Here is a 19,656-nt window from a genome sequence, read left to right as displayed (position 1 = left end):
TGAGTTCTGCTGGGCAAGACTGCCCCCTGCCCAGTACTGGAGGCATCCACCTCGTCTACACGGACATAGCAGGCGAGGTGAGCACTCATCTTCCCAAATATATAAGGTAATCCACCAGTCTCTATCTGGGGTGTCATTCATTTTTTCATTTAACCAATATTCATTGAGCTCCTACTATGTACTATGCGTTAGTTTTTGCCCTCTTGGAGCTTATATTCTAGTGAGGAAGGCAGATAATAAACAAGAAAACAAAAAAAAAGAGAAAATTAAATTTTCACATGCACATTAACTTCTATAAGAAAATAGAGTTGAACATTTTAGAGTGACCTGAAGGTGGGAGCTACTTTAGATAGGAGAGTCAAGTAAGGCTTTCTATCAGCAGAGGTCTGTCTATACCTACAGGGGGCTATAGAGAGTACATGTATGTGTCTCACTGTCTATAGTAAGAGGTGTTCAGAGAAGCGTCTCCAGGGAAGGAATAATGAAAAGGAGCAAGCCATGTGGACATGGGGGTAAGCAGTCCAGGCAGGGGGAACAGGCCTTGAGGTGTGTTTTGCTGTGTTGAAGGTAAAAGAAGAAGGCCAGGGTGGCTGAAGGAAAGTGGATGGACAGAGAAATAGTGGGAGATAATGTCAGAAAGGCGGTTAGCGGCAAGGTTAAGCAAGGCCTTGTAGGCCATGGTTGTGAGTTGATTTTGTTCTAAGTATGATAGGGAACCATTGGAGGGTTTTGTTATTGCTGCTGCTTTTTGTTTTTGTTGTTCTATTTTTCTTTTAATCATGGAAATTTTCCAACATATAACAAATTTGAGAGAATCATATAATGAACCTCCATGTACATATCACCCAGCTTCAAAAATTCACATATGACTAATCTCATTTCATCTGTCCCCTCCACTCCTCCCATACACAGTGAATTATTAAACGTAGTCCAGAGATCATATCCTTTCATCTGTAAATACTTTATATATAGCTCCAAAAGATGAGGACTTTTATTTTTGTTAACATAACTGCAAACATTGGAGAGATTTACACATGTGGGTGGTATGGTATGATTTGTATTTAAAAGCTCACTCTGGCTATTTCTGGAGAGGAGATTAAAGGTGCTCAAGAGTGGCAGTGAAGAGATCATCTGGTTAGGCTACTGCAGTGGTCCAGGAGACAGATGGTGATGGTTTGGACCAGGAGTATCATTGGAGATGGAGACAAGTCAGGCTACTGTAGATAGAAGGTTATGAAGTTAAGAAACCTTATAATTACGAGATTCTAAGGGAGCTCCTGCCCCAAGACCACAGTTACCTTTGTCAGCATTCTTCAAATGCTTTGAAGAAAGAGGATGGTCCCACGGTACTCTACTCTGGGGTGGCCAAGGATGGTTGCTCTGCAGGTCACCCAAACCGTCAGGCTGAGGTATGCTGCCCAAATATATCTGAACTTCAGAGTCTCAAAGTACATGTGGGATACTGGTCATGACGTGGTAAAACACTCCTAGCACTGCTAGGATACCCAAAATAGGATACTTGACCTGGCGATCTGGGGTCCTACTTACTTGTGAGGCTGCTATAAACCTGCTGAGATCACTGCTCCTGCAGGCCTGTACCAGGATAAAGCCCCCGGATCACTGCTTGCCAGACCAGGGCACAGCACTGTAGCCACAGAAAGTCCTAGGTATGGTCAATGGAACAGGACAAGGACAAGTTAGACAAGTGGGGTTGAAGGTAAGATTTTATCTGGGGATTGGAGTAGGCCATAAGGTAACATGAAAGATGGGAGGAGGATGTGAGACAAATGACGAGTTTGATGCCAAGAAAACCAATAACAACTTGGAAAGGCAGTACACAAGCTGGGTCAGTGAAAGTGTTTCAGGATCTAGGCTGAAATCATTCAGGGGTGTCAGGGGCCAGTTCCAGTGACGTGGTTTGAGGCTTGGGGGAAGGTGGAGGTGGCTGATACTAGGAATCCCATCAGTCGGGATGAGACAATGGCAGATATCCCTCCACTCATCATCCCCTTCTGGGGTTACAGATGAAGGTGCATGTCTCCTGAGACCTTCATCTTCCTGAATACCAAGGCCCTCTGAGCTTAGCCAGCAGAAAAGGGATGAAAAGTTGTGGATTCAGTCTTATGTGGTCCTGATTTCTAGGCCTTGGTTGTCCTAGAGGAGTCTTAGCTTACTGTTTTGAATGGTGAGTAAAGTCTCCCCCATTTTTTCCCAGAGATTTCTGTCAATAAAAGTTCTGAATATGCATGCCTCTGGCCCTGGAACAGAGTATTCCCATTTCATATAGATCCAGGCCCTGGAAATGAGGAAATGATCCTGTCCCTCCCAGCCCCAGGAGGAGGAAGCTTCCTGAGCTTATGCTCCAAGAATCTCTCCAGAAGCCACATAGTTGGCCAGTGTTCCAGCAACTGGCAGGGTGGGCTGGACAGCTGCCTGAAAGGCCTTCATTAAGGGCTGACAACAGTAGACCAAGGTGGAAGCCACAGCCCTAGAGTAGGGAAGACAGGAAATGTGTGACCACGAAAGTCAGCAACTTATCCTTGTCGTACTCAGGGTTTCTGGAGAAAGAGTTCATGTGTAACAGGCCCATTAGTAGAGTTTATAATGGCGATGATAGTGATGTTGATGATGATAGTGTGATGCTTACCACTTATTGAGCAGTTATTGTATTCCAGACACTACACTGAATGCTTTCTATCCATGATCTCACTCAATCATCAGAGCAGTCCTGAGAGCTCTTATTATCCTCATTGTACATCTATGGAACCGCCAGACTCAGAGGGTTAATTAATTTGAAGGGTTAAGTAATGAAGTGGCTGAGCCCAAATTCAAGTGTATACATTCTGACCTCAAGGGCTGAGCTCTTCTTCGCTATGTTTCTCCTAGAAGGTGTCCATTCATAATATAACAAGTTTGCAGGGAATCGGTAAGGTCTGTGGGACTAGATCCCTGTGGATAAAACTGCATGACATTGTATAATATACTATGCCCTGGGTTGGCAAGCAAGCCCTGAATATGAAAATGGGGCATGCACGCAAGCACAACAGGAACACAACAGGAGCTCACTCCTTGGGTTATTTGTTCTTAAATCATTCCTTGTGCATATGGTAGGAGAGTAACATAGTTGTGAACATTAAACTTGTTACAACTTTGGTAGATGTCAAAGGAGAATAAAAACATATATTGGCAAAAAAAGATAAGAAAATGAGGCGAGCATGAAGGTAGAATGGCATAGACTTCCCCATGGCATAGACTTGATAATGCCTCTTCCAACATGCATGTTTGCATGTGAGTAGTAGATGGTAGGCTCACTCAAATACATGCACTCTTTTTGGCTGTGAGCAGGCAAGGCCCAAGTAACAGTTTTAGCTATGCTGGAAAACAGTTGTGGCCTCCAGTTCACATTCTAGCTATATCCACTTGATGAGATATCCCATTTCCAACACCTGAGATATTGTGTAGGAGCCCTGTCATAACCTTCTACAAGTGATCACCAAGTAAGTGGCATCATTCTAGGGAGAGCGTAGGCAAGACTGTGGAATTCCAAGGCACAGAGGCCAACTGGCTCCACCTTGACTCTTAGTGGCAGGTCATCTTTGGCAGGGATTAGTACATTCCCTTTTCAGTTCTTCCAGAAACCCAACATAACCACCATGTAGGGGAAGTTTTCCCGACCAGGCACATGGAAAAGCCCAATTTTGTCCTTTGTTGTCAGGCTAGACATCCTTCAGCTTTGCCCCCAAACTGAAAGTCAAGACATTCTATAGCTGCATCTCAAATCCAGGAGGGGTCTATAACCCAGGTGATTATTCTCATGGAGGTTAGTGTGGAGCTAAATAGGATTAACCATTCTATGTGATTGGTAGTCTTCACTCCTCATTTCCACCCTGACGTTTCCTGTAGATTCTCAAACTAACTTGGTTAGAAGTCCACAGTCTACCTTCTACTAGTTAACCACAGAATATTGTCACATGCCCTTTCAGTGAGCTTGGCAGGCACATGAGCCAAATTATCTGCCTGTAAAGTACCTGAGATACTGACCAAAGACACAGCTTTCCAAAACCGTAGAACATCTCAGCAAAATGCAAGAGACAGAAGAATTATATCTGCACTGAGATTTTGACTATCTGACACATTGATATATCAGGGCCCATATTTCAGTAAGACAACATGGTAGTCATTAATGCTATTTACCACTTACTTCTGGCTTTCCTCCTTCAGGCACATGGTAGAATTGCATTTCCCTAACCACTTTGAAGTTAGGCATGGCCATGTGACTTGCTTTGGCCAATAAAAAATTAGTAGAATTGACATAGGTCACTTCTGGGTGGAAACATTAAGTGTCAGTGAGTGATTCAGCTAGTTCTTTTTTTTAAGTTAGTGTTTTTTTTCCTTTGCATAAATACCCCAAAGTGGATTTGATGGATCACATGATAGCTCCATTTTTAATTTTTTTCACTGTTTAAGGAATTTTTATTGAAGCAAGAATTTTATAATCCAACGTACGTTTCCTTGCTCAGTTATCAATTCTGTTATTTAAAACAGAAGTAACATTCTAGGATATTCCACAGTAAATAATTATAAAACTAAAGAAAGGAATGCTTTAAATTTTCATACTTACAAAAAAACAAAAACAAAAAAACAAAACAAAAAAAACCAAAAAAACAAAAACAAAAACAAAATTTTCATACTTAGCTGAAAATTCTTTTTCCCAGAGTGTATAAAACGTTAGTTTTTTATATTTTACTATTTTTTGTTGTCTTTAAATCAATAAGTAATCTAGGACTAGCATTATATTTGCTAGACCTGGCATTTGCTTGGTACATAAGTTTCAGAGTTTCCTTTCCTTTTTAAAATTTATTTTATTAATTTTTGAGGAACCACCATATTGTTTTGTGTAGTGGCTATACCAACTTACATTCCTACCAATGGTTTACAAGGTTCCCTTTTCTCCACATCCTCACCAACACTGATTATTTCTTGTCTTTTTGATAATAGCTACTGTAACAGATGTAAGGTGATACCTCATTGTGGTTTTGATTTACACTTTGTTAATGATTAATGATGATGAACATCTTTTAATGTACCTGTTGGCCATCTATCTGTTTTCTTTGGAAAAATGTCTACTCAGATCCTCTGCCCATTTTTAAATTGGATGGTTTAATTTTTTGCTATTAAATTTTATGAGTCTTTTTTTTTTACCTACTATTTTGGATATTAGCCCCTTATCAGATATATGATTTGCAAATATTTTCTTCTATTTAGTAGGTTGCCTTTTCATTTTGTTGATGGTTTCCTTTGCTATGCAGAAGCTTTTTAGTTTGATGTAGTCCCATTTGTTTATTTTTGCTTTTGTTGCCTTTGCTTTTGGTGTTAGATTTAAAAATCATCACCAAGAGCTATGTCAAAGAGCTTGCCACCTATGTTTTCTTCTAGGAGTTTTATGGTTTCAGGTCTTATGTTCAAATCTTTAATTCATGTTGAGTTAATTTTTGTGGATGTTGTAAGATAGTGGTTCAGTTTCATTCTTTTCCATGTTGTTGCCCCGTTTTCCTAACACCATTGTTGAAGAGACTGTTCTTTCTCTATTGTTTATTCTTGGTTCTTTTGTCATAAATTAATTGATCATTTATGTGTGGATTTATTTCTGAGCTCTCTATTTTGTTCCATTGATCTATGTGTCTGTTTTTATGCCAATACCATACTGTTTTAATTACTATAGCTTTGTAATATAGTTTGAAATCAGTGCTAGTGATACCTCCAACTTTGTTCTTCTCTCTCAAGATTGCTTTTTCTATTCAGAGTTATTCATTCTTCCATATAGATTTTAGAATTGTTTGTTTTATTTCTGTGAAAAATGCCATTGAAATTTTGATCGGGATTGCATTGAATCTACATATTACTTTGGGTAGTATGGACATCTTAATAATATTAATTCTTCCATTCCATGAGAATGAAATATTTTTTTTTTATTTAATTGTATCTTCTTTAATGTCTTTCATTAATTTCTTATAGCTTTCAGTGTACAAGTATTTCACCTTTTTGGTTAAATTTATTCCTAGGTATTTGATGAATTGTAAATGGGATTGTTTTCTTAATTTTTTTCTGATAGTTTATTGTTAGTGTATAGAAATGGAACTGATTTCTATATGTTGATTTTGTATCCTACAACTTTACTGAATTTATTAGTTCTAGAAGTTTTTTGATAGAGTCTTTAGGATATTCTATATATAGTATCATGTCATATGCATATAGTGTCAGTTTTACTTCTTATTTTCCAATTTGGATGCCTTTTTTCCCTTGCCTAATTGCACTAGATATGACTTCCAATACTATGCTGAATAAAAGTAATGAGACTAGGCATCCATGTCTTGTTCCTGATCTTAGAGAAAAAGCTTTCAGCATTTCACAATTGAGTATGATGTTGGCTGCGGGCTTGTCACATATGGACTTTATTATGCTGAGATACATTCCCTCTATTTACACTTTGTTGATAGTTTTTATCATAAATGGATGTTGAATTTTGTCAAATGACTTTTCTGCATCTATTGAGATGATCATATGATTCTTATCCTTCATTTTGTTAATGTGGTGTATCACGTTGATTGATTAGATGTTGAATCATCCTTGCATCCCTGGAATAAATCTCACTTTATCGTGGTATATGATCATTTAATGTATTGTTGAATTTGGTTTGCTAATATTTTCTTGAGGATTTTTGCATCAGTGATATTGGCCTGTAATTTTCTTTTCTTGTGGTGTCATGGTATGGGTCTTTTTGAATTCACCTTATTTAGAACTCCCTGGGCTTCCTGGATCTGGATGACTTTCTTTCCCCAGATTAGAGAAGTTTTCAGCCATTATTTTTCCAAACAATTTTCTCCCTCCTTTTCTCTCTCTTCTCCTTCTGGGAGTCATAGAATGTGAATGTTAGTAAGCTTGATATTGTCCCATAAGTCCCTTAGGTATCTTCACTTTGTTTTCATTCTTTTTTTTTTCTTTTTGCTGCTCTAATACAGTGAGTTCTTGTGCCCTATCTTTGAGCTCACTGATTCTTTCTTCTGCTTCATCTAGTCTGCTGTTGTAATTCTCTAGGGCATTTTTTTTTTTTTAGTTCAGTTATTGTAGTCTTCAGTTCTGTGACTTCTGTTTGGAGTTTTCTTATATATTCTATCTTTTTGTTGATATTCTCACTGTGTTCATTCATTCTTCTCCCAAGTTTGGTGAGCATTTTTATGACCATTACTTTGAACTCTTTATCAGGTAAGTCACTCATTTCCATTACATTAACTTTTTTCCTGAGGTTTTGTTTTATTCTTTCATTTGGAACGTATTTCTATGTTCTTCATTTTGCTTGACTCTCTATTGGTTTCTGTGCATCAGATGAAACAACAACCTCTCCTAGTCTTGAAGGTTTGAAACTTATTGTTCAACCCTGTCATAGTTCTTGGTTGTCTTTCAAACATCTGTGATTGTCCAAGCAGGCTATTTTATTTTTAATAGCTCCCAGTAGTAGAGGTGTGCCAAGACCAGTCAGTGTCCCAAAGGTGAGGATTTTGGACAGAATCTAGATTCAGGTTGTTTGGAAGCCAGACCCTCAGAGAACAGCTTTTAAAGAATGCAAATATATATAGTTCTATAAGACTGCTGGCCCCCAGACCCAGACAGTCTGGAGGTGTCCCTGGGTAGCAGTCACAAAAATCAGGACTCCATATGAGTGTACAAGCTCCTTTCTGAGAGACACCAGTGAGCTGGAGCAAAGCAGAGAGAGAGCACAAAGATGGCATCCCCCAGCCTATGTTCCCTGAGAGCAGCTCCATAGCCTCTAGATGTGTGCCAAATTTGAACTCTGCATCTAAGTCCAAAACTCCAGGACTAGCAAGTAGGCCTCTTTCACAGAAAGGCTGAGGTGTGTTTCAGTCTGCTGTCAATGCAGTGTCCTGTGGGTGGTAGCCTGCCAAGAACGGTCTCTCCAGGTGATTAAGGGGTGTCCCTGGGTGGCATCCATAAAAACCAGTGCACCAGACACTAATAAGAGCTCCCCTTTGAGAAATGCTGGAACTCTGGAGCATGGCAGAGGGAGAGCATAAAGATAGTGCCTGCCCTCCAAGGTCTCAGGAAAGGTTTACAGTTAGCCCTTAGGTGTGTGTTTAATTATAAGCCTGCCCTTCATGCTGCAGCTATGATGATAAGTTAATAGACCTCTTCCTGGAAAGATTGGGCTCCTGGGCCTGTTGCTTCTTGCTGTGCTCTGGGGGGTGGTAGCTGTTTGAGAACATTTTCTTCATGGGTTACAGTCCTGTCGAACCTGTGAACATAAGCCCCACTGCTCACCAAAGCCAGGCATTGCAGAAGTGTTCCCTGGTGCAGCCACAAAAATCTGAGCAACATAGAAGGGTATAAGCTCCTTTCTGGAAGATACAAGTGAGCTGGAGCAAGGCAGGGGGAGAGCACAAAGATTATATTCACTGGCCTCCATTCCCTGAGATCTCCTCCATAGACTCCCTCAGGCCAAAGCTCCTGCACAAGCAAATAGAGATCTTGGATATTTCAGTTGCAGATCACCACCTAGTTGTGAGTTCCTCCTTCCTGAAATATTGTCACCCCAAAGGCACACGACGAGCTGTGTGACAAGATGAAGGCTCATTGCCAGGCAGATGCATGCACCATCAGGATATGGTCCACAGACTGCCAGAATATCTTCCAAAGATTAGAATAATGGGAGGAGAAAGATGCTGCTCCACTAGAAGACGACAGCCCATCCTATCAGGAGAAGCCTTCAGACAGTTCAACCATGATGCAGCCCTAGCAGACCAGTGAGGTCCATTCTAAGCACTACCGTGTTTCCCCGAAAATAAGACCTTGCCTGACCATCAGCTCTAATGCGTCTTTTGGAGCAAAAATTAATATAAAACCCAGTCTTATTTTACTATAAGACCAGGTATAATATAATATGATATAATATAATATAATAATATAATACCAGGTATAATGTAATGTAATGTAATATAACATAACATAACATAACATAACATAACAAAACATAACATAACACCGGGTCTTATATTAATTTTTGCTCCAAAAGATGCATTAGAGCTGATGGTCTGGCTAGGTCTTATTTTTGGGGAAACACGGTAGTTGTGCCACCCCAGACTTCTGATGGCCACAGATCGGGATTGCACTTTATAGGACATTGACATCCTTGGGCGTCTACAAATCCATGAGGCCATTGGGGCTAGTAAAGTCTTATTGAGACCATTGTAACCCATTCTAAAATGAGATTCTCACCTTGTGATTGGTGTTGAGCCTAATCTCCCTCCCAGGGCCACATGGCCTTATAGTTATGGTAGATGCCATTACCATGGTGACATACTTTTTCTCTTGCTCCAGATTTTAATCTACCCCAGCCACTGCTGCTTTGTTAAGTAAGAACTTCAATTTTGTCTCTCAAGTTTATAGGTTTGGTAGTCTTCAAAGTCCTCTCTGTCAACATTAGATGATTTATTACCCACCACCCACAAACTAGAGTATATACTGAGTCCAACAGCAGCACCATAGAAGGGTACCTCCTGGTCTAGAAATTACAACCACCATGGAGGCTCCACCTACCTCCCTACCACAAAGTCAATCTCTAAGAACTCCTTGTCCCTCTCCATCCAGAGCATATCCTGCTCTTCTAATTACAGGCTTCAATCTCTGCTTTCTCAAACCACAGAGTACCATCATAGCCACAGACCACCCAGGAAAACCTAACAGAAATTCTGTATGATACATCAGGAAACTACACTAGACTTATAACAGGCATCAAACACCAGCCAAGGCTCAGCTTGTGGGAAGCATCTGTATTCATCAGAGATATTGGTCTGCAGTTTTCTTTTTTTGTGTTGTCCTTACCAGGTTTTGTTATCAGGGTAATATTGGCCTCATAAAATGAGTTAGGAAGTACTGTCTCTTCTTCAATTTTTTTGAAGAGTTTGAGCAGGATTGGTATTACATCCTCTTTGAAGGTTTGGTAGAATTCACTAGTGAAGCCATCTGTTTCCGGACTTTTGCTTTTGGGAAGGTTTTGGATGACTGATTCAATTTCATTACTGGTGATCGGTCTGTTTAGATTTTCCAGTTCTTCATGGTTCAGCCTGGGAAGGCTATATGTTTCTAAGAACTTGTCCATTTCTTCTAGGTTATTGAATTTGGTGGCATATAGTCCTTCATAGTATTCTTGGATGACCCTTTGCATTTCTGTGGTGTCCGTGATAACTTCCCATTTTTCATTTCTGAATTTGTTAATTAGTGTCTTCTCTCTTTTTATCTTCGTGAGTCTAGCCAAGGGTTTGTCAATTTTGTTAATCTTTTCAAAGAACCAGCTCTTTGTCACATTAACTTTTTCTATTGTCTTTTTGTTCTCTATTTCATTTAGTTCTGCTCTGATTTTTATTATTCCCTTTCTTCTGCTGACCTTGAGTTTCATTTGTTCTTCTTTTTTTAGTTCTTTTTAGGTGTAACGTGAGGTTATTTATCTGGGATTTTTCTTGTTTCTTGAGATAGGCCTGTATTGATATAAATTTCCCTCTTAAAACAGCTTTCGCTGCATCCCAAAAATTTTGGTAGGATGTATTTTCATTCTCATTTGTTTCTATGTATCTTTTGCTCTCTACTCTTATTTCTTCTTTGACCCTGTCATTCTTTAAAAGCATGTTGTTTAATCTCCACATTTGTGGTTTTTCCTGCTTTCTTTTTGCAGTTGATATCCAATTTCAAAGCCTTGTGATCAGAGAATATGCTTGGTATGATTTCAATCTTCTTAAATTTGCTGAGACTAGTTTTATGTCCCAATATATGGTCTGTCCTTGAGAATGTTCCATGTACACTAAAAAAAAAATTTATAGTCCGATGTTTTAGGATGAAGTGCTCTATAAATGTCAGTTATGTCCATTTCATCTAATGTGTCATTTCGGGCTGCTATTTCATTATTTATTTTATGTTTGAATGATCTATGCATAGCTGTCAATGATGTATTTAAGTCCCCTAGTATAATTGTGTTTTGGTCAATTTCTCCCTTTAGTTCTGTTAGCAGTTGCTTGGTATATTTCGGTGCTCCCTGATTGGGGGCATAAATATTGACGACTGTTATGTCTTCTTGTTGTATAGTCCCCTTTACCATTATGAAATGTCCATCTTTGTCTCTTGTTACCTTTTTTATCCTGAAGTCTGTTTCATCTGATATCAGTATGGCTACACATGATTTACTCTGGGTACCATTTGCTTGGAGTGTCAGTTTCCATCCTTTCACTTTGAGTCTATGCTTGTCCTTGTAGCTGAAATGTGTCTCTTGGCGGCAGCACATGGTTGGGTTTAGTTTTTGACCCAATCTGCTACTCTGTGCCTTTTTATTGGTGAATTCAGTCCATTTACATTTAGGGTGATTATTGATATGTGAGGATTTCCTGTCATTCTAGTTTTCGTTTTCTGTTAAGACTGTGTCTCCATTGTTTTCTTTCCTCTTTGTTGTTGTCTGTTATTTGTGTGTGGTGGTATTCTATGATTTTTCCTCTGTTTCTTCTTTTATTACATTATATACTTCAGTTCTGGATTTTTTTTTGAATGGTTACCATTAAGTTTATGTAAAAGAAAGTTTCATCTTTAGAGAGTTCCATTTTCTTCATCATGCTTACTTTCTCCATTCCCATTTTCCGGTTCATGCCTTACTCTCCCCCCTTTGACGCTTTCATTGTCACAAATTATCCGTATTTGTGCTAGTTGAATAGCCTCCTTTAGTATTTCTTGTAGTGCAGGTCATGTGTTAGAAAATTCCCTCAGCTTCTGTATGTCTGGAAAGGTCTTTATTCCTCCTTCATATCTAAAGGATATCTTTGCTGGTTATATTATTCTTGGCTCATAATTTCTCTCTTTCAATAGTTTGAATATTGGTTCCACTCCCTCCTGTCTTGTAGAGTTTCTGCTGAAAAATCTGATGATAATCCAATGGGCTTTCCTTTGTAGGTTACTGTCTTCTTTTCCCTGACTGCCTTGAGGATTCTTTCTTTGTCGTTAATTTTTGACAGCTTCAATAGAGTGTGCCTTCGAGAAGGCCTGTTGGAGTTGAGGTAATCAGGTGTTCTATTTGCTTCTTGGATTTGAGAATCCAGTTCTGTCCACAAGTTTGGGAAGTTCTCATCGACTATTTGTTTGAATATATTCTCTGTTTCCTTCTCTCTTTCTTCTTCTGGTATGCCCATTATTCTTATATTGCTCTTTCTGATGGAGTCAGAAAGTTCTTGTAGAGTTCTTGCATTTCTTTTAAGTCTCAAGTCTCTTTCTTCTTCCATCCGTGTCATTTCCAGATTTCTATCTTTAGTGTCACTGATTCTTTCCTCCATCTGGTCAACTCTACTAGCTAAGCTGGCTATTTCATTCTTAATTTCTTCTATTGAGTTCTTAATCTCCAGAAATTCTATTTGGTTCTTTTTTAAAATTTCAATCTCTTTCGTAAAATGCTCATGTTGTTCTTTGATTGTGTTTCTAAGTTCATTAAGCTGCCTTTCTGTGTTTTCTTGCATCTCATTGAGTTTTTTCAGAACTGCAATCTTGAATTTTCTGTCATTTAAGTCACATATTTCCATGTCTTTAAGTTCATTTTCTGGACACTTTTCATTTTCTTCCTGAGCTGTCTTGTTGCCTTGGTTATTCATGGCAATTGATGATTTATTATTTCTCTTCCTAGAATCTACAGGAGTGGGTTCTGCAATAGGTTGATAGAAAGACGTCTTTCTTTTGTTTTCCAGTAGGTGTTGGTAGAATGTTTTATTTTCTCTCCAAATGCAGCCTTTTATTCTCTCTCACATTGTAGTGTTATATTTTCTCTGCACTATTCTGGCTTCTCACACAATGGGGAGATTCCCTGGAAGGTGGGTTTCTCCTCTGAACAGTTCGCCTGGGTCATAGTCAAAGTTCTTCCTGCACCAGATTCAGAGCCCGTGTGTTTCAGCAGTTCTGTTTACTCCTACAGGGATCCGCCCAGATAGTTGGGGCTAGGGGCGTGGTGGGTTGTGAGAGATGGACCAGAGCAATGGCGGCGACCACCACCACAGCCAGTCTTGCTTCCACAGCTCCCGCCCCTTTGCTGGAACTAGTTGGGCTGTGAGTCCGTGTCTGTGGTCCACAGTTCTCAGAACTGCAAATATTCTGTTCTTTTGATCTGACACTGCTACTCTTCTGCTTCTAGCACTGGGCAGGTGGGAGCAGGGCGAGCTCTGGGAGTTAGGGAGGGGGCAGCTAGGCTCAGTGCCTAAGGCTTCCATTCTCTACTCAGCAGTGAGGGCTTAAACCACCGTTTTCAGACTTCTTCCCTCAGTCTTTGCTCCGAGGTCTTTTCTGTGAGCGTTGGGTTCAGCTGTGTTATAAGCTGTCCCCTCTGCCCTGTAGGCCATAAGTGGAGCCCTAGCAGTCCGAGTTCTTCCCTCTCCAACAGCTGTGGTAGTTCCGGGATGCAGCGAGCTTGGAACACTGAGCTAGGTCTGCATCCTGCACCCATGCAGCCCTGTCTCCATACTTCTCCTTTCCCTCCTCCCCTGTTCATGCAATTTGCCCACTTTTAGGTGATTTCAGTAGTGTGCCTCTTAGTTTTGCCTGTCTGCTGTGCAGGGAATCCTTTGTGGAGTTAGAGTTCAATTTGTTGTAAATTCCACGGGAGACTTCAAGAGGCTCACCTCACGCTGCCATTTTTATGACGTCATCTCAAAAAAATTCTTAAAATTAGAGTAATATATACCGATACAAAAAGATGAATACAAGTCATGTTTGACTTCTGCAATTACAAGGAGTGCTCAAAGTGGTTACCATCAGTGTCCAGACACTTCTGATGATGACAAACTACTGCTTGTGCAACATTGACCAAAGTATCCACTTGTATACATTTTTGGGGCACCACTGGTATATTTAATATGAATACAAATCCCCCTTCAAGTCACACTATGTCACTTCATGGGTAGTTCATGTACCTCATAATTACAATATATTCCTAATTCTTCCTTCTTGTTCCTTATATCATTGCTATCATTCCTTTCATTTATACATATACATACATAGCATTTATTTATATATGTAAGATATATACATAATCAAATACACTGTTTTTATTTTTATTTTGAACAAACTGTTATCTGTTAGAGCAAAAAAACAAGAAAAATAAAAATTTTCGTTTTACTTTTTTTCTTTAAATTAAAATGTATTGGTGTGGTGACAATTGTTAGTAAAGTTACATAAATTTCAGGTATTCAATTCTGTATTACATCATCTATAAATCCCATTGTGTGTTCACCACCCAGAGTCAGTTCTCCTTCCATCACCATATATTTGATCCCTTTACCCTCATATACAACCTCCCTCCCCCTTTACCCTCTGGTAACCACTAAACTATTGTCTGTGTCTATGAGTTTTTATTTCTCATTTGCTTGTCTTGTTCTTTTGTTGTTTTTGTTTATATACCAAAATTAAATGCAATCATATAGTTCTCTACTTTTTCTGTCTGACTTATTTAGCATTATAATTTCAAGATCCATCCATGTTGTCACAAATGGTCCTATTTCATCTTTTCTTACCACCAAATAGTATCCCATTGTGTATATATACCACAACTTCTTTATCCATTCATCTATTGAAGGGCATTTTGGTTGTCTTCATGTCTTGGCCACCATGCATAATGTGGCAATGTACACAGGGGTACATATAGCTCTACAGATAAATGTTTTCATATCTTTGGGTAGATACCCAGAAGAGAAATTGCTGGGTCATATGGTAATTCTGTTCTTAAGTTTTTGAGAAACCTCCATACTGTTTTCCATAGTGGCTGCACCAGTCTGCATTCCTACCAGTGGTGTATGTGTGTTCCTTTCCCCCCTAGCCTCTCCAATACTTGTTATTACTTGTCTTGTTGGTAATAGCCATTCTAATAGGTGTGAGGTAGTATCTCATTGTGGTTTTGATTTGCATTTACCTAATAGCTAGTGAAGTTGAGCATTTTTTATATGTCTGTTGACTGTTGTATGTCTTCTTGGGAGAAGTGTCTGTTCAGGTCCTACACCCATTTTTTGAATTGGATTGTTTGTTTTTTTGTTGTTGAGTTGTATATGTTCTTTATAAATTTTGGACATTAGCCCTTTATCAGAGGTATTGTTTGCAAATGTCTTCTCCCATTTGGTTGGTTGCCTCTTTGTTTTATTGATGGTTTCTTTCACTGTGCAGAAGCTTTTAGTTTAATAGAGTCCCATTCATTTATTTTTGCTTTTACTTCCCTTGCCTTCGAGGTCAAATTCATAATTATGAAATCCTTTCTGAACCAAAGGTCCATTAATTTAGTACCTATGCTTTCTTCTATGCAATTATTGTTTGAGGTCTTATGTTTAGGTCTTTGATCCATTTTGAGTTAATTTTGGTGTATGGTGATAGAAAGCAGTCTAGTTTCATTCTTTTGAATGTGGCTTTCCAATTTTCCCAGCACCATTTCTTGAAGAGGCTTTCTTTTCTCCATTGTATGTTTTTAGTTTCTTTGTCAAAAATTATCTGCCCATATATATGTGGGTTTATTTCTGGGTTCTCAGTTCTATTCCATTGGTCTGTGTGTCTGTTTTTCTGCCAATACCATGATGTTTTGATTATTGTTGCTTTGTAGAATAAATTGAAGTCAGGGAGTGTGATACCTCTGGCTTTGTTTTTATTTTCCTTAGGATTGCTTTGGTGATTCAGGGTCTTTTGTGATTCCATACAAATCTGATGGTTTTTTGTTCTATTTTTTAAAAATAAAATGCCATTGGGATTTTGATGGGGATTGCATTTCAGTCCCTTTTCTCTTTGTTTTCAGTTTTGGAAGTTTATGTACCCTCAAACTTAGAGATTTTTTTTCTCAGTGAAGTCCAGTCTATTAATGAACCCATCAAAGCATTCTTCTTTTCTGTTACAATGTTTTTCATCTCTAGCATTCCCTTTTTATTCTTATAATTTCCATCTCTCTGTTTACATTATGAATCTATTCTTGCAGGCTGTCTACTTTTTCCATTAAATCCCTTAACATTTTAATCATAGCTTTTAAAAAAATTTTGGTCTGATAATTCCAACATTCTTACCAAATCTGAATCTACTTCAGATGCTTGTTCATTCTCTTCAAACTGTGTTTTCTGCCTTTAAGTTTGCCTTATAATTTTTTGTTGCAAGTTGGACTTGATGTGCTGGGCAAAAGGAACTGTGGTAAACAGATTCTCAGTAATGTAGTGGTAAGGTGTTGGGGGAGAGGAAGTGATCTATAGTCCTATGAGTAAGTCTCAGTCTTTTGGTGAACTTGTGCCCCTGGATTGTGAACTTCACTAGTGCTTCTCAGTCCCATCCCCCTTAAGTGGGACCGGACAGCTAGGTGGGGCTGGAGTTGGCTATTGCCCTTCTGCCACGTGGAAGAGTGGAGCGGGTAAGTTAGATATTTCCCTTCTCCACGTAGGTTAGGTTCCGCTAATATCCCAGCAGGTTAGGCTCTGGTTAAATAGTATACCTCGAATTGATGGTTGCCAGAAGGAAAGGGGGCTAAGGGGCTGTGTGAAAAAGGTGAAGGGATTAAGAAGTACAAATTGGTAGTTATGAAATAGTCACGGGAATGTAAAATATAGCATAGAGAATATAGTCAATAATGTTGCAACAACTATGTATGGTGTCAGATGGGTGCTAGATTAATGAGGTCATCACGGCATAATTATATAAATGTCTAACCACTATGCCATACACCTGAAACTAATATAAAATAATAAAAAATAAATAAATAAGAAAGTGGGTGATCCACTAAAAAATGTATAGCATAAGGAATATAGTCAATAATATTGTAATAACTATGTATGGTGTCAGATGGGTACTAGATTTATCAGGGGATCACTTCATAAATGTATGATCACTATGTTGTATACCTGAAACTAATATAATATTGTCTGTCAACTGTAATTGAAAAGTAAAACAATTATTAAAAAAAACAGTGTGTCCCGAGGGCAGACCTTGTTTAGAAGAACAGAGTGGTCTGGCATATTTAAAAATGATTTCTTTCCCTCTCCCCTTCCTGGAAGCATGAGGGGATTTTCTCCAGTCTTCACTGTGAGAACCCAGTGGAGCTCCTTGAAGTAAAATTCTCAAAAGCATGGGGGTCCCAGTATGACTGAATCCTCTTGGGGTTTTCAACTCTCAGTCTTGTCACTCTGAGTCTCTAGAAAGTCATCACGGTTCTGTCATTCTTATAGAGGTTTCTGCATGAGTTTCTGCTCAGGTAAAGTTTTGATGTTCTGTAACTGCCTGTATGTCTGTACAATTTGTGGGGGACAGCAGTATTCTCTGTGAGCTCACTTGACAAATCTAAGAAGAGTTGTGGATTTTTCCGTTTGCTCATCTTTTTACTTGTTGTTAGGATGATGTGGTGACTTCTAAGCACCTTACAAGCTGGACCAGAAACTGGAAGTCCTATGTGTTAATTTAAAAGATAAACATTTTTAAGGAAAAAATTCTCAACTGCACCCATAGTCCAAATGATGCCTCACTGCTTCATGCGAATGATGGTGAGTGTCATGATTTAGGCTTGAGACATGAGTTATAAACTTGTAGTGATAGCCTGTAAACGCTTAGTTTGTCTGTATGTCCTTGATCACTTAGGGGTTTGCTATTCAAGTAGTTCAAGCACTTTGTTCAGTACCAACTAAACCAGTAGTTTCCAAAAGTCAGTGGCATCAGAACTATTTTGAAAAAATTAATCCCAGTCCCCATCCCAGAATTTCTGATTTAGGAGGTCTGAGTGAGGCCTGAGGATTTCTTTGTTTGTTTTTATATTTCTTTTGTTTGACTGTGTTTTGCTTGTCTAATATTCTGAGGTTTCTATCATTTAGGAACTAGTAGTCTAGATCTCTTAGAATTCTAAGATCCAAATTCCAATGCACCAATATGCATTTCTTTGTTGTGGCCTGCAGGTGGTGCTGCTGTAGTATTCCAGTGTAACTCACACCAAGAACTAAAGGGAAAACAGGTTTAGGGAGGAAATTAACATAAATTTAGGGCCCTCGATCCAAGAAGAACAAAAGATTCCATTGTTCAGGTGACAGAACAATAAAGGTTAATTTCTACCGATCATATTACTAATATATTAACCCCGCAAGTGATTTGGAAATGACGTCTTTCACCCTTCTAACTCAAATGAGGTTATATGTAGATACCCAGCAGGTCCAGGTTTATAAATACCTGGGCTCCTCTCATAACACCAGTGCCTTAACTACTGGAGAACTGTCATTACCTGAACTCTCTCTTAACCTTTTACAAAAAGAGCCAGTGACCAAGTGGAGGAATTTGAAGACATAGTAAACTTCTGCCATAGATTTTATATGTAGACTCCTTGAGCCTGGGCTCGTGAATCAGAGTGTGAGTGTATTCACTTTTCAAGCATAGGAATCCTGACTATAAGACCCCAAAATCAGTTGAAGTTCTGAAACAGGACTAGAATTCCATGTGTTCTGAGAGCACCTCGCAAGTAGGTGACAACTTACTTGGCGAAGTGGGTTATCTGGCCACTAGCTTGTCCCAAAGACAATGTTGGCAGCACTTCTGGTGAAGTTCAGGGTCTCAATGCTTTGGAAATACCTAGCTGGAAGGTTTCAAGATAGGTATGTCTAAAGTCAAGCAGGCACAGGGCCAAGGTGTGGTGATTGATAATACTTAACTCTGGGTGAGCTTCAAGGGTATAGGTGCCATCAGAAGTGAATGCCGTTCAATAAAGCAGAGCTTCCCAACCTGTGTGCTGCAATGCAGACCTTACTCCCCTCAGCCGTAGGTGGCTGGGCAGAACCTGAGGCAGCTGGAGCCTGGACCAGTCACCTCTGACTATGAGTAGTCTCTGTTTCCCCCACTGTACTATACAAATGTTGTCATTTCTATGTGCAGTTTGGCATGAGAAAGACTGGGAAGTTCTGTAATAAATTCTGCCAGGACTAGAGCAGGCCTGGGCCACGTCAATAGCTGGGCCTACTAGACCCAATTTCCCCATACCCCAAAAGATCACCAATACATTTGTTTCTAGCTGTGTATCAACATCCTCTCTACAGTTTCTCTGATAACCAGGACATCTCCTGACTCGGTGTGAGGCTCAGATAAAATGAGAGTTATGCCTGAGCGAGCCTACCCCATTTTCCTGTCACTAGCAGTCACAATGTTTTCCAGTTATGGGTTCAGGCTATGCAGCATAGTCCCTTCTTGTGGCCTGCTCACTAAGCTGCTATCAACCAGGAATAGCTCTCTCTCCGATCCATATCCTCATGTACTGGTCCCTCCTTGTCTGCCTCAGGTGTGGTGTACACTAGTCCCTGTATCAGTGTGAGCAAGAGATAAAGTCAAATGACCAGCATGGTCTGAAGTGTAGGACATGTAGGACGGTGGCTGGTTCATTGGTCTAGATTAGACTCCCTCTTGGAAACATAGCCTCAGGGTAAGATTGTTCATGTATGGAGAAGGGTTGGTAAAATATGATAGAATGCTAGCTTACTAACCTTTGCACATGGTAGTGTCAGAACAGGCTGCTGTTGGCCTTTTCTATCAGGACTCAGATGTAACGTGACTAGAAATACCATGGAATCTTTCCTGAAAGGGATACCAGGC

Source organism: Rhinolophus ferrumequinum, chromosome X, assembly GCF_004115265.2.
Source record: "Rhinolophus ferrumequinum isolate MPI-CBG mRhiFer1 chromosome X, mRhiFer1_v1.p, whole genome shotgun sequence".
In the NCBI taxonomy this organism is placed as follows: domain Eukaryota; kingdom Metazoa; phylum Chordata; class Mammalia; order Chiroptera; family Rhinolophidae; genus Rhinolophus; species Rhinolophus ferrumequinum.
Note: the sequence above shows the minus strand (reverse complement) of the source record.